Consider the following 12,801-nt stretch of genomic DNA (forward strand, 5'->3'; position numbering starts at 1 on the left):
CTGCTTGTATACGATTTTCATCTCTATCTCCATCTCCTTACCTTAAAAGATGTGGATGTCAAGATCACGGTGTAGGGAAGGATGTGTTTATCTGTATATGAAGCTCACTGATGTCGCACAGACTTGTGTAACCCTGCTGCTGGAGTCTGCCATAAGTTGAGCTAGAATTGCTCAGATCTCCTTCCACACCCTGTCAAAGGCCTGGTGAGCTCCGTAGGATTTCTGTGAATCCCCTTGAAACATAATTTTTGGGGTTTGCTTTGCTCTGCTGAGAGTGTGCAGAGTTGGAAGTGTGGCAGCAGGAGCACCTCAGAACAGCAAAGACAGCCCCCGTTGACTCCCAGACACCTTGTTGCTGTGATGGGTTCCCTGGCCATGCGGCCCCAGTCTGCCTCTCACAGCACCCCACCACCTGTTTCTGCAAAGCTGACCTCCAAGTCCATTCCACAAATCTTAACTCAAACATTCATGGACCCAAAGGGGCTGCCACTGACTAGGACTCAGTCTCTTCAGAAAGCCACTATGGTTTAGATAGCTCTATTTATTTCTTGTAGATAGGCTGCCAAGCACTCTCCAGCAGTCATTTTATGTCAATCATGTTTTTGTAACTTAGGTATATTTGTGTGTGACACGAAACACATACATCCATGTTGACAGGTTGTTTTTTTTTTTTTTAAGTAAAAGATGTTTTTAAGTAAAATGTTTTATAAAACCAAATCTAATTGTGATGTTTTACTTAATTCAAGTTTTTCCAGAAGGCGGGCACAGAAAATACCAAAAAAATAAAATAAGATTCTGGTTTTTTTTTTCTTTTTTGCTCCTTCTGGTCATTTTCTTTACCCACAGAGTGTCTGGAAATGCAGGCTTTTCCTTGTGAATGCTTCCTGCACCTGTGCCCTTCCCCCCTTCTCACCTGACTGGGACTCTTGTGGACCAGATCAACCTGCTGGCAGCAGCACCACAGGCAAAGTCATTTTCACAGCCTTTCCATCAACCACACACCCACACTAACTGATTTCACAGACTTTAAAAGCTGTACTTGGTTAAACTTTGCCCATTCAGTGGCCTCTCCTCCAGCCAGCCACTTGCACCTGCTGCTGGAGGCTTCAGCTTGGCATCTCTGGGACAGGAGAAGGGAGACGTAGAGTCTCGTGTTCTCAGGATCAGAGCTGGAATGTGAAAGAAGTAAGGGGACCAATCCTGCAACCCTCTGTAAATGGATGTAATATCTCATGTGTAGTCTGTGTGCCTGTTTAGCTAACCTCCATGTGCAGTCACAAGGAACCCAGACTAATCTCTCATCGGTAGCTCCAGTGAACTGGAACCCTCTCCAGGGTGGTTTGGGTAGTATGGTAATTGCCTTATCTGTCTAGGCCTGACAAAGCGGCTAAGGCTTTCTAGACTTCAGGCAAGAGTAATTTGCCCTTCCTCTTATTCCTGCTTGGCCTTCCAGGTGTTCTGGCTATGACGCTTAGTAGTTCCTCCTGGTCCTGCCAGGGCCTGCAAGAGTCATCAATGTGGCATAAAACTGTGAGATTTAACTGGGTTAAGTCTGATAGGATTTAAATTTGAAATACGAGGGTATTTTGTAGGAAAAAAATGGAATTAAAGATATTTTGATGCAAAATTTTTGAAATCCATGCAAAGCAGTGTCTTCAGGAAGTTTGGATATGTATTATGAAAAACTGTGCCTACATTTCAAAAATCTTCTGCACCAAAATAACTTATTGAAAATATTTTTTGTAACAGGAGGTGTGTCTGAAATAATTTTATATTTATACACACATACTGTTGCAAACATTTATCAACCTGAGTAAAATGAATGACTAATCTGAGTAATCCTAGAATCGTACATATCAAGTATATTTATTAAGTTGTAAACAGAAGGCAGCAATAAAAATCCATCTCATAGGGTTTTTTGGGAGAAGTTACTTAATTAACTCACAAAGTCCAAGATAACTTTTTTTCAAAAAAAAAAATAAAGTTAACATTAATAATTATAGCAATGTATATTAAGACATGAAAAGAAAGCTGGATTATTGGAGTTTTCATTTTTGTAAATATCTTTATTCTGCTTATAAAATTGCAGCTCATTTAATGTAAACAAGAGAAAAAAATTAAATCATCCTGAATCTCACTGCCTAGTAATATACCTAAATGAGAGATTAGTTAATGTCTTTGGTGATTTTCTATACATATATAAAGTTTTCCATTCTCCCTTTTTATTTAACATTGAATCTGATGTAAATGCACAGTATTTAGATATTGAGAGTATTTTAGCTATAGCTCATCCCCCAGTTAGATGCTTCTTTTATTCCCTACTTTTTATATAAATTTATTTTACTTATTTGAAAGGCAGAGTTACAGAGAGAGAGAAAGGGAGAAAGAGAGACAGAGAGAGAGCTTCCATCTACTGGTTCACTCCCCAAATGGCTGCAATGGCCAGAGCTGGGTTGACCCAAAGCCAGGATCCAGGAACTTCTTCCCAGACTCCCACACAGGTGCAGGGACCCAAGGACACGGACCATCATCTGCTGCTTTCCCAGGCACACTAGCAGGGAATTGGATTGGAAGTAGAGCAGCCGGGACTTGAATCAGCACCCATATGGAATGTTGGTATCACAGGCAGTGTCTTAACCTACAGTACCATGGCACCAGCCCTGCGGATTGGAATCTTCACAACCCTGCATGTTATCTCTTTACCTGTCAGTTAAAGATGCCTACCTCTCTAAGATCCCACTGTGTCTCATCTGGGATCAAGAAGGGGGTCCCATGATGAAAACATGATGTAAAGCTCCATGTGGAGTTCATGGATGGAGGTGACATAAAACTCCCAGAGGGCATTAAAGCACCACCTCCCACCTATTAAAAGAGACTGAAAATAAGGAAGGACTCTTTCGCCACAGACCACAGTTCAGAGAACAACTTAAGTTTTCTTCTCTCTCTATCTCTGCCTCTCTCTCTCTCTCCACTCCCCTCTTCTTTAGGCAACTTTCTGGCCCACTCATGATGGATATTTCTTGGTTTGAAGTGGCCCATGCTCTCTCATAGATGTTGTGTTCATTTTTCTCACCTGTCTAATAAATCATGTTCTCACTTTGTACACCTTTATACATATCTCCACTTAGAATTTTTATCTCTGAGGATTGGATTAGATGGTGGAGGCCGGTGCCATAGTTCAACAGGCTAATCCTCCACCTAGTGGCGCCGGCACACCAGGTTCTAGTCCCGGTCGGGGCTCCGGATTCTGTCCCGGTTGCCCCTCTTCCAGGCCAGCTCTCTGCTGTGGCCTGGGAGTGCAGTGGAGGATGGCCCAAGTGCTTGGGCCCTGCACCCCATGGGAGACCAGGATAGCATCTGGCTCCTGCCTTTGGATCAGCGCAGTGCGCCGGCCGCAGCGCACTGGCTGTGGCGGCCATTGGAGGGTGAACCAACAGCAAAAAGGAAGACCTTTCTCTCTGTCTCTCTCTCTCACTGTCCACTCTGCCTGTCAAAAAAAAGAAAAGAAAAGAAAAAGATGGTGGAGTAGGGAGGAAGCTTACCACTCTGGTCTAGAAGAAGATAGTTTTAAAAAAGTGGAGAAAATGCAGTCTCAGTGAAGAGTTAGGGAGAAAATGGCAAAGGAAACTCCACACAAATTAGACAGACACAGCAGACCTACCTGGAGGGTGTGGACGTGCACAAATCAGGACCCCAGCAGCTGAGAGCCTCAGCACCAGCTTTGGAGAGAGGTGAAACCAGACTGCAGAAGCCCAAGCCACTGGTAATAAGGTTACAGAAAAATCTGAGAATCCAGCTTGAAACCTTGAAAATTTGTGGGGGATAGTGTACCTGCCAAACTAGAGAAGGAAAAAGAGGGGGGAGGCACATTTCTCTCTCCTCCATCTCCTGCAAGGACATCCTGTAACAAACTGATACAGAGCAGGTGGCATTTTGAACATATGTAACAGCTGCAGCAGCTCCTGTCCATGCCCTGCAACCAGCAGAGCAGAGACTCCTGAGTGGTGGGGAGAACTGACAGGGGGCTGGGTACTTGCGACTGTGGAAGGCTTGTATGCCAGGGCTGCAAAAACACTGAGACTGCAGGGTTTTGAAAACACCGAGGCTGTGTGGGAAGGCTCAGGGTATGACTGAGACTTGGGACAGTCACAGTGGGAGGCTCAACATGTGGGAGGCTCCTTGGTTCCTTGGTGAGGGACATTGCTAGGGAACCTGCTTACACTGTGGACTACACAGGTCTTTTGTGTAGTCCTTGTGGAAGTGCGGACAAATATTATACCCACTTGGGCTAGCACCCAGGCACTTTTCTCCTTTTAGGAGAGGAAATGAGCTGAGTTTATGCCAACACAAGAAAAACCTCCCTTTCATTAAAAAAAAAAAAAAAGATGAGATTTATCACACCCAACTTGAGAGTCACCTTAACACCTCCTTTAAGCCTGGAGAACTGAACAGAGCTCCCTGGCCACAACCACCTCACACTTCTAGGTACTCCCTGAAAGCAGACACTCCAAAAATCCACACATAGTCCAAAGATAAAAGCCATCACAGTGAAAGAAAGAAAAAAGAAGAAGAAGAAGAAACCAACGAGCATCTCCACAAATGCCAAATAATGAACACACTGATGCAAGGAACACAACATGATGCCCCCAAAAGAATATAACACTTCAATACTAGATTGTGTAGATGAAGAGTTTGAAGATGCAAGAAATGGAATTCAAAAAACTGATCATAAGATTACATAGAAGTAATCAGAAGCAAATGTACAAACTAATGAAATCCATACATAAAATGAAAGAAAATTTCTCCCATGAAGTTGAGATCTTAAAAAGAAAGCAAAAAAGGCGCCGCTAGGCGGAGGATTAGCCTATTGAGCTGCGGCGCCTAGTCCCGGTCGGGGTGCCTGATTCTGTTCCAGTTGCCACTCTTCCAGGCCAGCTCTCTGCTCTGGCCCGGGAGTGCAGTGGAGGATGGCCCAAGTGCTTGGGCCCTGCACCCCGTGGGAGACCAGGAGAAGCACCTGGCTCCTGCCTTCGGATCAGCGCGGTGCGCCAGTCGCAGAGCACCGGCCGTGGCGGCCATTGGAGGGCGAACCAAAGGCAAAAGGAAGACCTTTCTCTCTGTCTCTCTCTCTCTCACTATCCACTCTGCCTGTCAAAAGAAAGAAAGAAAGAAAGAAAGAAAGAAAGAAAGAAAGAAAGAAAGAAAGAAAGAAAGAAAGAAAGAAAGAAAGCAAGAAAGCAAGGAAGGAAGGAAGGAAGGAAGGAAGGAAGGAAGATGAAATCTTGGAAATGAAGAATTCAATAGAACAAATAATAAAAAATGCAGTGGAAAGCCTTAACAACAGAACCGGTGAAGCAGAAGAAAGAATATCCAACTTAGGAAACAAATCACAGGAAATTATACAGTCAGACAAAAAACAAGAGGAGGAAATTAAAAAATTAAAAATCACTGTTGGGAATCTACAGTATACTACCAAATAATCCAACATACAAGTTCTAGGAGTTCCTTAAGATGTGGAAAGAAAGGATTAGAAGACTTTTTTAGTAAAATAATCACAGAAAATTTCCCTAGTTTGGACAAAGAAAGCTAAATCTAGGCCGGCGCTGTGGCTTAACAGGCTAATTCTCCAGCTTGAGGCGCTGGCACACCGGGTTCTAGTCCTGGTTGGGGCTCCAGATTCTGTCCCGGTTGCCCCTCTTCCAGGCCAGCTCTCTGCTATGGTCCAGGAAGGCAGTGGAGGATGGCCCAAGTGCTTGGGCCCTGCACCCCATGGGAGACCAGGATAGCATCTGGCTCCTGGCTTCAGATCAGCGAGATGCGCCGACCACAGCGGCCATAGGAGGGTGAACCAACGGCAAAAGGAAGACCTTTCTCTCTGTCTCTCTCTCTCACTGTCCACTCTGCCTGTCCAAAACACAAACACACACACACACACACACAGATGGATAGGCCAATGAATAGAAACACCAGAAATCAATCCAAGCATCTACAATCAATTTATATTTGACAAAGGAGCTAAAATCAATCCCTGGAACAAAGACAGTCTCTTCAACAAATGGTGCTGAGAAAACTGGATTTCCACTTGCAGAAGTATGAAGTTTCACCTCACCCCAGTTAGAATGGCTTTCACACAGAAATCAACAAACAAATGCTGGTGATGATGTGTGGGATAGGTTACATTTTTGGTGGGATTGTAAACTCTTAAAATCACTATGGAATTCAGTTTGGAGATACCTCAGAAATCTGAATATAGACCTACCATATAACCCAGCCATCCCACTCCCATAAGTTTACCCAAGGGAAATTCAGCATGTGAAAAATTTATCTTCATCCCCATGTTTATTGCAGCTCAATTCACAATAGTTAAGACATGTAATCAACCCAAATGCCCATCAACTGAAGACTAGATAAAGAAATTATGGGATATATACACTATGGAATACTACACAGTGGTAAAAAAAATGAAATGAAATCTGGTCATTTGCAAGAAAATGGATGAATCTGGAAAACATCATACTTAGAGCAATAAGTCAGTCCCAAAGGGACAAAATACCACTTGTTCTTCCTGACCTGTGATAACTAACAGAGCACCTAAATGACAATCTGTAGAAGTGAAATTGACACTTTGAGAAGCAATGACTTGTCTTGACTGTTGAGGAACAGTTTTGGGGGTTTTTTAATACTATTTGTTGAACTCTTTAATTAACATAGAGTTAAACATCCCTGTATAAAGTCAACTGAAAATAGATCTCAGTAAAAAAGAAGAGTGGGAATGAGAGGGAGGAGGAAGAGGGGTTGAGAGTATGCGTGTGAGGGTGGGCATTGTGGGAAGAATCACTGTGTTCCTAAAGTTGCAATTATTTAGTGTATGATGTTTGTAACTGTAAAGCTGTCTAGTTCTGCATACATTCCTATTGTCTTACTTCTAAGGGCACAATTTTAAAACTTGCCATGGGACCTCAATGATAAAAATACCATCTTAAGTGTTAAAGTGACCATATGAATAGGATTAAGGGTCTGGTAATTATAATAGATAGAATTAAAAAGGAGTGAATGCTCCAACATGGGAAGCAGTCCACACAGCAGACTCATAGACTGACAATTGCTTTAAATAGCATTGTGACCTCAGAATCAGTCCTTAAGGCATTCTAGTCCAGCTGAAAATCCCACGAGAGCTTTTCAAGCATGGAAAGCCAAGACACTGGGGCCAGCTGGTATAGTGGGTAAAGCTGCCATCTGCAGTGCCAGCATCCCATATGGGCACTGGTTCGAGTCCTGGCTGCTCTTCTTCAAAGCCAGCCCTCTGCTATGGCCTGGGAAAGCAGTAGGAGATGGCCCAAGTGCTTGGGCCCCTGCACCTGCATGGAAGATCTGGAAGAAGCTCCTGGCTCCTGGCTTCAGATCAGTCCAGCACTGGCCATTGTAGCCAATTGGGGAATGAACCAGCGGATGGAAGTCCTCTCTCTCTCTCTCTCTCTCTCTCTCTCTCTCTGCCTCTGTCTCTCTGTAACTCTGCCTTTCAAATAAATAAATAAATATTAAAAAAAGAAAGAAAGACATCCAAGACACTGAGGCAAAAAAATGTCCTACATGAAGGATCTTGGTGGGTGAGACCACAGTAGAAAAAAGTGGTTATCCTGAGAAGACCCGAAGGAAGCTCCTGGCTCCTGGCTCCTAGCTCCTGGCTCCTGGCTTTGGATCGGCACACCTCCAGCAGTTGGGGACAACTGGGGAGTGAACCAGTGGATGGAAGATCTCTTTCTCTCTCAATCTCTCTCTCTCTGCCTCTCCTTCTCTGTGTAACTCTGACTTTCAAATAAATAAATAAATCTTTAAAAAAAAAAAAAAAGAAAAAATGGTCATCAAAGAAGAGGTACTTTTCTCTGAATCCAGGAGAAAACTTCCACTTTGCTTATTGCCTTGTCTAAATACTGATGGAGTTTGTGGATTCAAAGGCTTCCGTAGCCTAGGCAGCTCATGTCAAGAGCCCTGGGTAATCACTGACATAATACATAAGAGTGTTAATTGTTAAATGAACAACAAGAGTCACTGTGCACTAACTTCTCATGCAGGACCTCTGTCCTCAAAGAGTTGTATTATAATTATGTCTAAGTGCTCCCAAAAGATGTATCGTTCTTGGGTGCTTCTTTAAAGTTAATTAAGTTTCTAAAAAAAAAAAAAAGGAAGAAAGAAGTGAAATTAACTTTAAGATGCAATGACTTTGAACAACCCTTGTCTCAACTGTTGAAGTTTTGTTTTGTTTTTGTTTTTGTTTTTGTTTTTTACTATGCAAATTGTTGAAATCTTAGTATAGAGTTGGTCTTCTGTGCATAGAGTTAATTGAAAATGGAAATTAGTGGACAATGGCACTGGGAATGGGAGAGGAGGAGAAAGAGGGGTGCTAGAGTGGGTGGGAGGGCAGGTAAGGTGGAATATGAAATTCATGAAGTCTGTATTATTCCCTAAGAAGAAGTTTTTTGGGGGGAAAATAAATAAAAAAGTAAAAAACAAAAAGAAGAATTTTTATCTCTGTGAGAGATGGAAACCTGGAATAGACATTAAGCTAAACCATACAACAATAATGAGGCTTCCATGGTTACAGGATGGCGGTGGGGGGGGGGGGGTAATCCCATTTAGTACAGTCAGAAAAATCTTTTTTGAGGAGGTGTTGGAAAAGAAACAGCCAGTGTGAACAGCACAGAGAATTCCAGGATGAGGAAGCACAGAGTCTCCAGAGTCTGGGAAGCTGTGGGAAGGAGGTCAGCGTTCATTACAAACAAGCTGCTTGGAGATGATTAATCAGTGCAGGAACCAGCCCCAGCTGGTATGCTAAGGGCACTTTGACTTCTGTGTAGAGGATGGAAGGCAGGCCAGGTGAGGTGAGGGGAGGTGAGGTGAGGCAGTCCCCAGCAAAGACAGATGTGGCTTGGACTAGGAGGGCAGCAATGAGTATGCTACCAACAAGGGATGTATAAGAACGGGCATGTGAGATGCATGTGTGCACACGTGTGCATGTATATGTACATACATGTGCACAGGGACCTTCAACTGGACTAACATTCCACTGCATGAATTTTGTAAGTGAGCTCACCTCACTTACAAGACTTACATGTGTTCAACTCAGGCCCCTAGAAAAGCCACCACTTCTCTGACTGTCCATATCACAGTCAAGGCAGAGAGAACAGGGACGGCTTCGTGGTACAGATTAAGCTGCATCCTGCAATGTCAGCATCTCATAGGAGCACTGGTTTAAGTCCCAGCTACTTCACTTCTGGTCCAGCTCCCTGCTTAAGTGCCTGAGAAAGCAGCAGAAAGATGGTTCAAGCGCTAGGGCTCCTGCTACCCATGTGGGACTCATGGATGTAGTTACAGGCTCCTGCCTTTCACCTGGTCCTGCCCCAGCCATTGCAGCCATTTGGGTAGCAAAGCAGTGGATGGAAGATGTCTCTCTCTCTCTCTCTCTCTCTCTCTCTCTCTCTCAGTTTATCTCTGCCTTTCAAATAAATAAAATAAATCTATTTTTAAAAAAAGTGTTGCAGGGTGGAGAGAAGATCCAAAAGCAAGAACAATTTCCCCTGCTTATCTGGGGGATGCTTCCCAAGACCAATATGGCTGATGAAACTACAGATAGTATTGAACCCTAAGAACCCTATGTAAAATACATTTTCTTATATTTATATATCCATAGTAAAGATTAATTTATAGATGAGGTGCAGTAAGAGGTAAACACCAATAATAAGAGAACAATTATAAGAGTATACTATAATAAAGGTCATTATATAAATGTGTTCTCTCACCTCACCTCTCAAAATAGCTTCATTCCTCTTTGCACCACAATAATATTTTGGACCACGGTTGACTGCAGGTCACTGAATCCACAGATGAGGGGGCGCTCCGTACAGTGTCGCTGGAGATGGCCGAGCAGGCGACACACACATGTGAAAACCCAAACTCTCTGAGTACACCAACAGCTTGGGCCTCTGCAGGTACTTGTTCTGACATCATCATAAGGCATGCATCTGATGTCTCTTAAAAGGACAGTGACAGTGGCTGGTTTTATTAAACTCTTATCATGAGCTGGGCATGGTGGCACGATCTCCTTAACGCCCACAATGACCCTGCCAGCTACAGTGCCTGCTTTCTATAACCAACAGGGAAACGGAGTCCTGGAGATCGCCCAGCACTGCCTATTTCTCCTACTATGCTGGAAAGTGCGCACTTGGGTGGAAAAGTACCCTGCAGGCTGCAGTCTGCTTCCTAGCCTCCAGGTTTAGATCAGCGATAACAACACCAAGTATTTCTTGTCTGCAGATACGCAAATTAATCCCCTCTGAGGGAGCCAGTTTTGCTCCTTTTGAACAGACATTCCTAACTCTAGATAAATGGACTCCCTTGCCTCTTTGAACCGGTTAGAACCACTGCCTCTCTCCTTCCCTTCAATCATGATTTAAGCAGAATCTCGAGCACTTACTCACCTCATATCTGAGTGAGAATCCTGATTTTATCTTTTTGTAAAATTATTGATTCACAAGGCAAAAAGCAAGGGCTTAGCCATTCCAGGGCCCATCCTCTTTGCTGCTCTCATTCATGCTGCTTTTTCTGCTTCTGACCAGTTCTCCCTGCAGGCTCCCTCCTGCCCTGGCCCTGTTCCTACTTTGCCACCTCCTCCCTAACATACCAGAGCCCAGCTTGGGGGTTTTTATCTTCTTGGACCAGACTTTCTAAGGTCAAGTTTAATGGCAATGTAAGGTAAAAACCTGATTAATTTGAAAGAGCTTGAAGCTCCACTCAGCAGATAAATAATTGTTGCAGCTAAAGATACTAGAGTGAAACGTTTTGTTAACTAGAGTAGAGTTGGGGACTGTTTTAGCTTTTCAAATTCTGGACATTTTCTAAATGGAATTTCTTCCTCACCAGCCTTCATTCAACAATCCAAGCTCTCAGGTGCATGGCCCTGAGTTGGCGTCATAGGAGAAAATAGCAGTGCAAATGGGAAAGACAAAAACGTTTGCCAAGATAGTGTCAAGAACAGGCTTTGGCACAGGCAGGGCAGGTGCCCAGTGCTGTGGATGAGGGAAGACCACCCTGGGTGAGTGACTGAAAGGGCCATCGGGAGGCAAGGTCCTCCACTTGCCCTAAAGGAGGTAGGACTTCAATGCCAAGGAGAGGAAGAGGAGGGAACAGGGGTATGAAGCGGGAGTGGGATCACAGCAGTTTCCTTGTAAGCCAGCTCCCTCCAAGGCAAAGTCAGACTCCACAGGCCAAGGCTGTAGTATCTGTTGACCAACCTCCTCTTAGAGACCTGTGGGAGGGAGACTCTACTCCACGTACTCAGTGATCTGCAGAAAGTCATCCGACTTTCTGGGAGCAGGGCAGTTTGGGCTCCAGGCGGGCAGGGCTGGGTGTGGGGCATGAGGGAGGTGAGTCGGGACAGGACATTCAGCAAAGTAGAGAAGATTTCCGGGGCTTGTGAAGAGGTTCCCAGGGCACAGCATATTGGCCAGCACCATGGGAGTGTCCCAAGTGCATCCCACAAGGTTCTATCCGACCTGCCCTGATCCAGCCACACAGGAAGCCAGGCAGCCTCCAGCTCAGGCCTTGGTGCCGGCTGCTCCCTGCCCAGGAGCGCTTCTCCCAAATGCCCTGGGGTGTCTCTCCTGCCCACGCTTCCCAGACTTGCTGGCCACTACTGGCTTCCCAGCACCCTTCACCCCAACATTATTCTCTTTTCTGCACCTTTGCCTTTCTCCACAGCAATTCTCCGTTATCTGGCATGTTCCGTGTTTCACTGCAGGTGTATCTTACTGCCCACCTCCCCACGCACAAGCCCTAACACAAGCTTCACAGGGCGGGACGGTCCCCTGGCTTCACTGCTGGAGGCTGCAGCCAACCCCATGCCCAGCATATGGCAGGGAGGATGGTGAGGACAGATGTCACTGGGGGAATGAGTCAGGGGAGGGGCTGAGAACCAGACTTGGAGAGGCTTGCATTCCAGAAGGCAGGAGGGAACAGGCTGGGCCCAGCCCGGAATTTGTGACAGAGCTGTTCCTAGGGGAAAACCCTCCTGGACATTGGAGTCAGAGAGGCCCAGACTGGATTGTTCTCTGTCCTTTAATTTCTATGCATCTTCATTTGTTGTCCCTAAAATATAGATAATACCTACCTCCTGAGCAACTGAAAGAATGAGCCGGGGGCCAGCGCTGTGGTGTAGCGGGTAAAGCTGCCACCAGCAATGCCGGCATCCTATATGAGCGCTGGTTCAAGTCCCTGCTGCTTCACTTCTGATCCAGCTCTCTGCTATGGCCTGGAAAAGCAGTAGAAGATGGCCCAAGTGCTTAGGCCTCTGTACTCACGTGGGAGACCTAGAGGAGGCTCCTGGCTCCTGGCTTCGGATTGCTACAGCTCCTGCATTGTGGTCATTTGGGGAGTGAACTAGCAGATGGAGACCTCTCTCTGCCTCTGCCTCTGCCTCTGCCTCTGCCTCTCTGTAACTCTGATTTTCAAGTAAAATAAATAAATCTTTCAAAAATGAGCCAGGGAACACAAGGTGATCGGGCACCTAGTGTCCTTCATTCCCCACCCCTTGTTTTCACTATGAGTCAGCACTTGCAGGTCTTTTTCCTAATTTTTTTCATTAAAACCCATGTACATACATGAATAACTTTAATAAATGGACTTTTCTCTTTTTTGCTGGCTTCTCCTTTCCACCACCACTCCCACCCACCCCACCCTGCATCACGCCCATGCCAAGTAACCCATCTTAACAATTGATATGCAGGCTTTCCTCACCTTTCCCATACT

The sequence above is a fragment of the Lepus europaeus genome, chromosome 6 (assembly GCF_033115175.1).
Source record: "Lepus europaeus isolate LE1 chromosome 6, mLepTim1.pri, whole genome shotgun sequence".
Classification (NCBI taxonomy): Eukaryota; Metazoa; Chordata; class Mammalia; order Lagomorpha; family Leporidae; genus Lepus; species Lepus europaeus.